Raw genomic sequence first — 11,321 nt, 5'->3', positions numbered from 1 at the left:
GAGAATCTGCTTCTGGATCAGTTTCAACAGATTTACTTGTTGTTCTTCTGACGTAAAGTTACATCAGTTTCTTCATCAAATGTTTCTTTATTGAAGTTTTTTTTAACTTCTCATTAGTTTTAGTGAAACTTCATCTGAACATTTAATTAAACTTTTCATTAACCTTTTTTGAACTTATTAACTTAATCCCTTTCATCCTCTTCATCTTCCTCTTCATCCTCCTCTTCTTCCTCTTCATCCTCCTCTTCATTCTCTTCATCCTCCTCTTCATCCTCTTCATCCTCCTCTTCATCCTCCTCTTTATCCTCTTCACCCTCTTTATCCTCCTCTTTATCCTCCTCTTCATCCTCCTCTTCATCCTCTTCACCCTCTTTATCCTCCTCTTTATCCTCTTCATCCTCCTCTTCATAATCCTCCTCTTCATCCTCATCCTCTTCATCCTCCTCTTCATCCTCTTCATTCTCCTCTTCATCCTCTTAATTCTCCTCTTCATCCTCCTCTTCATCCTCTTCATCCTCCTCTTCATCCTCCTCTTCATCCTCTTCATCCTCCTCTTCATCCTCTTCATCCTCCTCTTTATCCTCCTCTTCATCCTCTTTTTTTTTTTTTTAGAATCCCTTATTAGTCCCGCGAGGGGAAATTCAACCTCATCCTCCTCTTTATCCTCCTCTTCATCCTCTTCATTCTCCTCTTCATCCTCTTCATCCTCCTCTTCATCCTCTTCATCATCCTCTTCATCCTCCTCATTATCCTCCTCTTCATCCTCTTCCTCCTCCTCTTCATCCTCCTCTTCATCCTCCTCTTCATCCTCTTCATTCTCCTCTTCATCCTCCTCTTCATCCTCTTCATCATCCTCTTCATCCTCCTCATTATCCTACTCTTCATCCTCTTCATCCTCCTCTTCATCCTCCTCTTCATCCTCTTCATTCTCCTCTTCATCCTCTTTATCCTCCTCTTCATCCTCTTTAACCTCCTCTTCATCCTCCTCTTCATCCTCATCCTCTTCATTCTCCCCTTCGTCCTCTTCATCCTCTTCATTCTCCTCTTCATCCTCCTCTTCATCCTCTTCATCCTCCTCTTCATCCTCCTCTTCATCCTCCTCTTCATCCTCTTCATCCTCCTCTTCATCCTCCTCTTCATCCTCTTCCTCCTCCTCTTCATCCTCCTCTTCATCCTCTTCATCCTCCCCTTAATCCTCCTCTTCATCCTCCTTCTCTTCATCCTCCTCTTCATCCTCTTCATCCTCCTCTTTATCCCCTTCTTCATCCTCTTCATCCTCCTCTTCATCCTCCTCTTGATCCTCCTCTTCATCCTCTTCATCCTCCTCTTCATCCTCTTTATCCTCCTCTTCATCCTCCTCTTCATCCTCATCCTCTTCATTCTCCCCTTCGTCCTCGTCATCCTCTTCATTCTCCTCTTCATCCTCCTCTTCATCCTCTTCATCCTCCTCTTCAACCTCCTCTTCATCCTCCTCTTCATCCTCTTCATCCTCCTCTTCATCCTCTTCATCCTCCTCTTCATCCTCTTCATCCTCCCCTTAATCCTCCTCTTCATCCTCCTTCTCTTCATTCTCCTCTTCATCCTCTTCATCCTCCTCTTTATCCCCTTCTTCATCCTCTTCATCCTCCTCTGTTTCACGTCTATCCTGCTGAGCTGCTGATAGCATAGAGCTGAAGAATGGGGGTGTAGTGAGGGTGTAGGGGGGTGTAGGGGGGTGTAGGGGGGTGTAGTGAGGATGTAGTGAGGGTGTAGTGAGGGTGTAGTGGGGGGTGTAGGGGGGTGTAGTGAGGGTGTAGTGAGGGTGTAGTGAGGGTGTAGTGGGGGGTGTAGTGAGGGTGTAGTGGGGGGTCAAGGGCTCCACGTCTGTAATAAAAGGTAAATTCAAAGCCTTTTCAAACAAGGCTCGTCTCTAATTTATTTTACGACTACGTAAGACTTGTTTCTTAACTTCCTGCTATTTGATGCTTTTTTAAAATTCAATTCAGTCAATTCAGTTTGGATGTTGTTTTTTTTTGTTTTTTTTATCTATTTTCCCATTTTTATTTAAGTCAAATTTTACGACACTGGGATTTAAAAATATTTATTTGTGCTCAGACCATCTAATGAAAGAAAGAAGCATGTGATCAGATCCAAAATTAAAAAATAAATGTACTTTACACAAGTTCTGTCTTTAATTTCACTTTAATTTTTAGTCATTCATGTATTTATAGATCATTAAACTTTGGTTTATGGTATATTATTTATATTATACCTTTATTCTGGATCTTTACAAATATTTTAAGGATAAGAAAAAAAGTCAAAAGTCAGGAAAGGTCACAAACCATAAAATTGTAATTAAAAATTAAGAATAAAAATAATAATAATAATAATAATAATAAATAAATAAAAATAAAAGAAAAATAAAAGAAAAAAAAAAGAATAAATAAATAAAATAAATAAATAAATATTAAAATAAATTAAAATTAAAATTAAAATTAAAATTAAAATTAAAATTAAAATTAAAATTAAAATTAAAATTAAAATTAAAATTAAACGTGAGGACCTGAGACTCCCGTCCCTCTCATTCTTTTACAAAATGAAAAATAATTGTATCATTATTTATAGTATTTTAAGGCCTGGTCTACAAAAATAAAAAAATAGATGAGATTAAAAAGTAAGTGTTTAATGATTAAGAAGAAAACATTATAATACAAGAGTTTTTTATTTAAATACTATCTTGTATTTACTATTGTTGTGAAATAAATACTTTGATATAAACTGTATTTTCAGAACCTCACATGTATTTACTGTTTGTAACTTTTTCGAACCAAAAGTGATCGAGTCTCTGGATCTGAATCACTTGAGATTTGACTCGTTTTAAAAGAGTTCCTCGACTGAAAGCATCCGTGGATCCTTCTCGTCCCTCCAGGAGTGTTTGCCATGAATTCCTCTGCAGAGCCACAGTTTGCAGGGAAATTCCTCAGGCTGAGGACAAACCCAAACACGTCTGCTCACATCCCATAATTATACACACTTACAGTAGAGTCTTGAGCTACACGTTTGACTCTTTTCAACACAAGAAACATCGTATTTACTGTAGAAAGTTACGTTTTTTTATGTGCTAGATCGAGGTCATTGAGCAGTTTTCGGCAGAAACCTTGGAAGAACCAGATTCAACATTTTCAGAGATAAAATGAGGAAATGAATTCACTTAAGGATGTGGTTTTTGATGAAGATCAATCGTTTGGTTCTGTCTGTGTCGTCAACACACCATGACTTGTGTCGTTCTTAATCCAATTTAATGTAAACACAACAGTAAAATATGATCAAGACATGTTCAGGAATATAAACCAAATTAAAATTGTGTTTGTTAAACATCCTTCGATGCAACAAACTACACAAAAAGAGTCAAAACAAGCAACATATTGCATTTTTTTTCCTGTTGATTTGAGCTGTTTCCAGGTCAGTTTGGCTCCATTACAGCATGACATCATCATTGCTAAAATAAAATAAAATAAAATAAAATAAAATAAAATAAAATAAAATAAAATAAAATAAAATAAAATAAAATAAAATAAAATAAAATTAAATTAAATTAAATTAAATTAAATTAAATTAAATTAAATTAAAATTAAATAAAAATGTTTTAACTACAAATAAAATAAATTTAAATTTAAATTTAAATTTAAATTAATCAAATCAAATCAAATCAAATCAAATCAAATCAAATCAAATCAAATCAAATCAAATCAAATCAATTCAATTCAAATCAAATCAAATCAAATCAATCTAAATAAATAAATACGAATAATAAATAAATAAAAATAAGATTAAATTAAATTAAATTAAATTAAATTAAATTAAATTAAATTAAATTAAATTAAATTAAATTAAATTAAATTGATCCAGATGGACGGAGCAACAGCAGAAGCTTCTGAGCAACACTTTGGTTTCTGTCGTTTCAAAAAAACATTTTTTAAACGTTCTCCTCCTGCATCAACAGAAGCTCTTTTAAAACATGTTGATCCTCAGAGTCTCCAGCAAATGTGCTGATAAAACAGAAGCTGCAGGAGGATCTGAACAAACACTGGTGGAAACATCTGTGTTGGTTCTAACACCAGAGACGGTCGGGGGTTGAATTCCTTCTTCCTGCTTCACAACAGCTGCTGCGAGGGTTCAAAGTTCAAACACATGTGACTCGCTGAAGAAGAAACTTCTTTTACTAGAGTGAGAGAAAGTGAAAGAGTCATGACGTCACACAGCAGAGATGATGCAACTTCAACACCTAAAGAGTGAAGTTACTTTGATATTCGACAGACATTCGCTCCAGCAGCCGCCGAGACATTGTGCGCAACAAGCCCGGAAAAAAGTGACGAGAAGCGGCGGAAAGAACTGAAGGGAGTCGCTGACGCTCCAGCGTCTGTTAGGGACCGTCAATGAATTTTACTTTGACAAACGTTAACATATAAAAAAAATATTTAAAAAATGTTTTGAGAGGTGCATAGTAAAAACAATGAATACGTATTAAAAATATGATTTAGTTCTATGATCTCAAAGTGGTTTTGATTTATTTTATCCAATCTTCTGGAAGCTATTGAGAAGAAAACTATAAATGTACATATAAATATTTATTTAAAATATTTTGAGACGTGAACCGTAAAAACAATGAATAAATATTAAGAATACGATTTATTTATATGATCTCAAAGTGATTTTGATTTATTTTATCCAATCTTCTGGAAGATATTGAGAAAAAAAACTATAAAATGTACATATAAATATTTATTTAAAATATTTTGAGATGTGAACAGTAAAAAAAAACGAATAAATATTAAGAATATGATTTATTTCTATGTTTTAAAAAATGTTTTCAGAGATTGTATTCCAAAATCTTGAAGCTATTGAGAAAAAACTATAAAATGTACATATAGATATTTATTTAAAATATTTTGAAACGTGAACAGTAAAAACAATGAATACATATTAAGAATATAATTTATTTCTTTGATTTAAGAATGATTTTGAGCGATTTTATCCCAAAATCTTGAAGCTATGGGGAAAAAACACTAATATTTACAAATACAAATGTAATTTAATTTAATTTTTGAGAGATTTTATCCCAAAATATAGATATGTATATATGTACAAATATATAGCCCCTTAGTTTTTATATTGTTTATTTTGTGTATATCATTGTGTGATTCTGTATTTCTTTTGGTTAAACAAATAACACCACAAATAATCCTACGCTGTGTTCACAACACTGGCGATAAACGTTTCATATTCTGATTCTGATATATGTTTATAGGTTAAAGTCAAGATTTATATTTGAATTAAATCTGATCTAAATACACACGAGTTAAAGTCAAAATAATTATTGATTATTATACCACATGTTCTTAGACTCACAACAGTTCAATAGAATTTTAATAGAAAGTTGATTATTTTCGCAGAAATTTTCATTCATGAAATTGTATTTAAAACATCTGATTCGAATACGATACATTGATCAATAATATACGATTAGATCTAATGCAACGTCACAAGGAGTGTAGACCAAAAAGCGTTGCACTGTAATGTGAACAAACCACCGCTAGATGGAGTTCATGAATTCTAAATACTCTTTTGTATACGTTTGGCATTTTTTGAGTAGTCTTCTGTGATAGTTAAGTCATTGATACTTCAACTAAAAACATCGAATTTAAATGTATTTTTTTTTAATATTATAATGTATTTCGAAATATCCTACATTTGATGTGTAATTCTAATCGTATTTCAACATAAGCTCAAGTTATTTTATTGTCAAATATACATGTATCAAAATATACGTATATGTTTAAACATACACTTCATGTAAACATGAAATAAGACATTCAAGAAAATAAATAAATAATCAACAAAATGCAATAAATAATCAACAATATTTCAAAAATCAACAGAATTTCAAAAAAAAATAAACAAATTTAAGGCACAGGTATTGTAGTTTCAGTCAAATATTTTGACTGTAGTAAGTTAATATAATATATCTGTCGTAAACTTTATAAATGATCCTCCTGATGGATTGTCTTCTGTGATATAGACCACCTATGTGGCCCCCCACCCACCTGTGGAGACAACCCACCTTTGTGCCCCCCCCCCAACCACCTGTGGAGACGACCACCTTTGTGGGCCCCCACTCACCTGTGGAGAAGACCCCCGCCGCCGACCTGACCTCCACTTCCTGCTCGATGACTGGCATTTCCAAAAGTTCAAGAGCAGGTTGAGCAGCTGGTGCGATCGTGACTTTTGACAGCGAGAAGACAACGAGTGCATTTTGAATAATAATAATAAAATAAAAAATGTCCATCTTTGACCCGTTTCTCGTCCACAACAGGATCAGACGCACGTCTATGAACGTTCTCGTGATTTAAACTTCTTTGTTTGAGGACAAAAGAACGAACAAAGGCTTTAATTTAATCCTTCTTAATATTTAATTAGAACTCAGGTCATAACAATGATGAATTATTTACAAACGTCAGCATTATTTTATGATTTATTTATTTTTGAAATGTTGATTAATTATTCATGTTCAGAATAATGACCTGGTTATTCCAGTTCTCAAAAGAAAATTACAACAAAGACAATTAAACGAAGAGAAATCTGACGTCATTTCCTCCTTATTTACGTTAATCCTGTTTTTATATGCGTATAAATGTAGACTCCAGTGAACTATGAATTAATGAATAAGTGTCTCGTCCATTTTTTAAGCTTTAAAGCACTTAAGAATATTTTTTAAATATATATTTTTAGCACAAAACATTAAATTAATGTGTTCTTAACAACATGTTTCAATGATTTTGAAAAGCGTCACGAATCTAGAATAAAATGTATTCAATTATGTTTTCAAACAAACATTTTCACTTTTTTCAATCATTTGATGCTATTTTTTAATGTTTAATTTTCTCAATAAAAGTGTTATTTATTACAAACTAACAATAATAAATACACCATCACAAATACCCTGTTTCTTTAAGAGGCATCACAGACAGGAAATGACATCACTCAAACACCTGCAGGAGCCAGGGCTTCAAATCAAGTTCCCTGAAATTTGAAAAAGTAATTATTTTTGTTGAATTTATAGTTTATGTTTTAAAAAAAAACCTTTAGAAAAACGTAACAATTTTTAAAAACAATTATCAGCTTTAATGTAAAGTTGAAAAATGTAATACTGAGCTTGTGGATAACATTTAATCTCATTATTTACACTGTGTATCGAGATAAGAATACAACTTTTTTTATTACAAATTTAGTGTTTTAGATTTAGTTCAAAAATATACTCGAATGGAGCAAATATTGAAAAAATGAAGAATAATTGGCATATAAATGTATAATCGTTTTTTTTCCACTTTCTTGCTTTAATGCAAAGTGTAAATTAAAGTGTCAAATTATAAGAATTACATATTTAAGTCAAGTGGATAAAACCATCAAACCAAGAGAATTGTCAAACCAACCCAGATGGAGTTTGTCCCATCAACACTTGTGCAACAATGGCTGGATCACGATCCTTTTTATTGACGCGATAAAGAAGTAAAACAAACGACATGGACGATAAAAAAAACTTTACCGTGGTATAACCACACGAGATTAAACAAGAGAACAGAAAGTAAAAAAAAAAAAAACGAAGATTACAACTGCTTTTTTAAATGGGTTGGTGAATTCAAAAGTATTTAGTTTTATTGTATTTGTATTAATTGTCATTTTACGTTAATGTCGCGAAATTGTATTACATTTATTCTATTTTTGTTTCGTTTTTATTTCAATTATATTATTTAAATCTTTGATTCTGTAATGCCAACACACACACAAACACACAAAAAAAAAATCCGTTGTTGTGTTTACAAAACTCGCAATAAAAGTTTCTGAAAACTGGAAAAAGTTTTTGGGTTTGTTTTGTGTCAAACGCGTATGGTGCGTTCACTGTGCGTTTGTAAGTATCGTCGATCGATTAACTTTAAACGACAAAATAAGTCAACCTGATTGTAAATTATAATTTGTAATATTATATAGTGTTGTATTCTTTCAGTTTTTAAATGAAATGTCTGAACGCGTTTAAACAGCTAAGAAAAGGTGACATATTATCGCGTGCAAGTAGAATTTCCGAGGCGCCCTGAACACGGCGAGTGTAAAGTCAGAGTGCCTGTGCAGCGCGGCTATAAAAGCAGCGTCTCTCCTCCCAGCGTCACTGCTTTGAATCAAAGCACCGGCGGCTGAACCTCCACCTCCAGGCTCGTCCCGCCGGCACCGGAGCGAGGAACCCCCGCAGAAGAAGAGCGCAAACATGCCGCGGTGACCTCGCCTCTCTCGACCCGAAGCTCCAGCCGCTCCCGGTTCTTTTGTTTTTGTCAAAAGTTAAAGCTCCGTTCGGCGAGACCACCCAGAGCTGCCCCGTCAGAGAGCGACCACCGACCCGCCTGACGCTCGCTGCAGCCCCGCGGCGAGAGCCACGACCACCGCGGTCTTCCTCGGAACCAACTCTGGAACCAACCGTCAGGTCAGTGTTGGACTCGATATTTATCTCATCAGAACATTTTTTGATGTTCTTTGACATTCTTGAAGTAACTGCAGGTGATTTATTTCGTTTATTCCACATTTTTCTTATGGTTTGTTGTTGTTGTTGTTGTGACTGAGATCAACAACATTATCTTATCACTGATCGATCAACAACGAGACACAAGTCAGCATTCCTGCCAAAAATAACAAGATAAGATTCTCATAAACCTAGTTAATCGATATTTAACATTGACAACCACAACTGAAGCTGGAGTTGACTGTATCCTCTTGTCCTCAGTAGTAATTATGTTCACTGCAGCAAATGACCGCCGGAAGTGGAATTGCAACAAAAAAAATGTACGCAGTTTGATGTTTGCATGTCGATTTTAAATAAAAACAATTGAATGATTATTTTTTAAAACACACATATATCACTTCAGATATCACTATTTACTAGTTAACAGGTTTACTTCTTGAGTAAACTTTACTGACTTGAGTCAAGATTCATAAACTTATTTTTTTTAATTAAAACACCTTTCAGACAGTAATAATCAATAGAACAGGAATCATATTTATCATCTTTTTTCTATCTTTGTTGCCTGGTAACTAACTCCTCACAGGTGAACCACAGGTGTACAAGACACTTTGTTTCACAAGTTGTGACTCAAGGAAACATGGTTGAGATTAAGGCTGCACGATTTATCGAAAAAATTGCGATATCGCGATATTGTCATGTGCGATATGCATCGAAAACATGTGAATAATTATAATTTTTATTGTATAAATCAAGCATTTCTTAAATGATCACTTCGACCAATCAGTGTCAGGTTCTGTAAAGTTGTCAATTTGTACTTCTATGTCTCGTTGTTGTTTACGTCTCCGTCCGTCTGTGAACTGTGCGGCTTCTTGGCTCAGTATATCCACGGAAGTAATACTAACTTATGATCTAGTCAAACACTAGTGATCCAGTCACTCGTCTCTTTCAACCTCCTTTGTTAAAGCAACATATCGTAAGAACTTTTCATCTCGTCTCAGTTGTTTTCTTATAAGATCGTGAACTTCCAAACAAACCTGTCCGTCTTCACCGTATGCTAAAGAGCTAAGTTGTTAGCGTCATTTATAAAGTGTTATGTGTGCGTCTTCACCGTATGCTAACGAGCTAAGTTGTTAGTGTCATTTATAAAGTGTTATGTGTGCATCTTCACCGTATGCTAACGAGCTAAGTTGTTAGTGTCATTTATAAAGTGTTATGTGTGCGTCTTCACCGTATGCTAACGAGCTGAGTTGTTAGCGTCATTTATAAAGTGTTATGTGTGCGTCTTCACCGTATGCTAACGAGCTAAGTTGTTAGTGTCATTTATAAAGTGTTATGTGTGCGTCTTCACCGTATGCTAACGAGCTAAGTTGTTAGCGTCATTTATAAAGTGTTATGTGTGCGTCTTCACCGTATGCTAACGAGCTAAGTTGTTAGCGTCATTTATAAAGTGTTATGTGTGCGTCTTCACTGTATGCTAATGAGCTAAGTTGTTAGCATCAATTATAAAGTGTTATGTGTGCGTCTTCACCGTATGCTAACGAGCTAAGTTGTTAGCGTCATTTATAAAGTGTTATGTGTGCGTGTACAAGGAGGTGGATTTATTATTGATTTGGTGATATCACGACGCGCCGGCGGCTCCTCTCTGATGTCGCTCAGTTTGGCAGGAAACCGATGCAAGTCCCGCGAGACTGAGCGTTATAAGTGATATTTTTCTACCATCATGTCGGCATCAAAGAGCAGAAATAAAAGAAAGGGAAATATCTCATTGTTTTCCTTATTTAAACCCCCGAACCTCCCTACAGTACTCACGGCTGCATGCGGCTATATTTTTAGGTGAAAGAAAAAAATACTGCATTAATATCAATATTGCAGTTCAAGACACCAATATCGAATATCGCACTAATTTTTAATATCGTGCAGCCCTTGTTGAGATCTATTCAAGTTTAAAACTGACTGATTTTCTTCTATATGAACATGTTAGCTTCTGTGTTATTAGCTCCTCAATGCAGGTCCATCTAACGGGTCGGACTTTAGGTTCAACGTTGGATTAAAGGTGTCGAATCCTTTTGTTCTTCCAAGGCTGAGAGTCTTTGTGGGTCACACACATGTTGTGAAGAACACACTCATGCTGAGCTACATGAATTATTGAGGGTGAGAGGCGGGTGTGAGACGGTAATCAAAAGATATCAAATTAAATGTATCTTAAATGTCCTAAATATGCAGCATTAAAACCGTAAACCAGGATCTTGGATCGTAAGATCAAGATTGTGTCAGTTTTAGGTTTAATTAAATGTTAAAATGGTTTCTGCGTTCAGGTCACCTGACAAAACATATACATTTCTAGTGTTTACTAGAGTGTGACGAGGTGAAGGAGCGGATTGTGTTTGTTTGAAAAGTGCTTTCAAAGTGTTATGTTAGTGGGCGGGGGGGTAGAGGGGCGTAGAACGGAGGAATGCTACATGCTAAGCTAATCCATTTACCAACCAGGAAGTACAGGCTCTCATGAAGGTTTGGATCTTCTGGGGCTTCCAGTTTAAATAGTTGCTCGTCGAATTTTAAAGTTGTGTTGATGTGCGTGTGTGTTGTTGTGATATGTGACTCTATTGTATCATCAGTGTGTGTGTGTGTGTGTGTTGTTGTGATGTGTGACTCTATTGTATCAGCAGTGTGTGTGTGTTGTTGTGATGTGTGACTCTATTGTATCATAAGTGTGTGTTGTTGTGATGTGTGACTCTATTGTATCATAAGTGTGTGTGTGTTGTGATGTGTGACTCTA

At 34.9% G+C, this 11,321-nt stretch overlaps 1 protein-coding gene across 3 annotated transcripts in view; it reads left to right on the top strand.

Annotated features, from left to right (window-relative positions):
* Window positions 1-8,214: 8,214 nt before the first annotated feature.
* Window positions 8,215-11,321, top strand: part of gdpd5b (glycerophosphodiester phosphodiesterase domain containing 5b) — a 65,914-nt gene continuing 62,807 nt past the window's right edge. For all 3 annotated transcript variants that reach the window (XM_087795905.1, XM_087795906.1, XM_087795907.1), the window contains exon 1: window positions 8,215-8,509. The gene's annotated coding sequence lies outside the window, so the exon portion shown is untranslated. The remainder of the gene's footprint in view (window positions 8,510-11,321) is intronic.

The sequence above is a fragment of the Callionymus lyra genome, chromosome 7 (genome assembly GCF_982586985.1).
Source record: "Callionymus lyra chromosome 7, fCalLyr1.hap1.1, whole genome shotgun sequence".
NCBI classification, from domain to species: Eukaryota; Metazoa; Chordata; class Actinopteri; order Syngnathiformes; family Callionymidae; genus Callionymus; species Callionymus lyra.
Note: the sequence above shows the minus strand (reverse complement) of the source record. Positions and strands in the feature narration are given on the sequence as shown.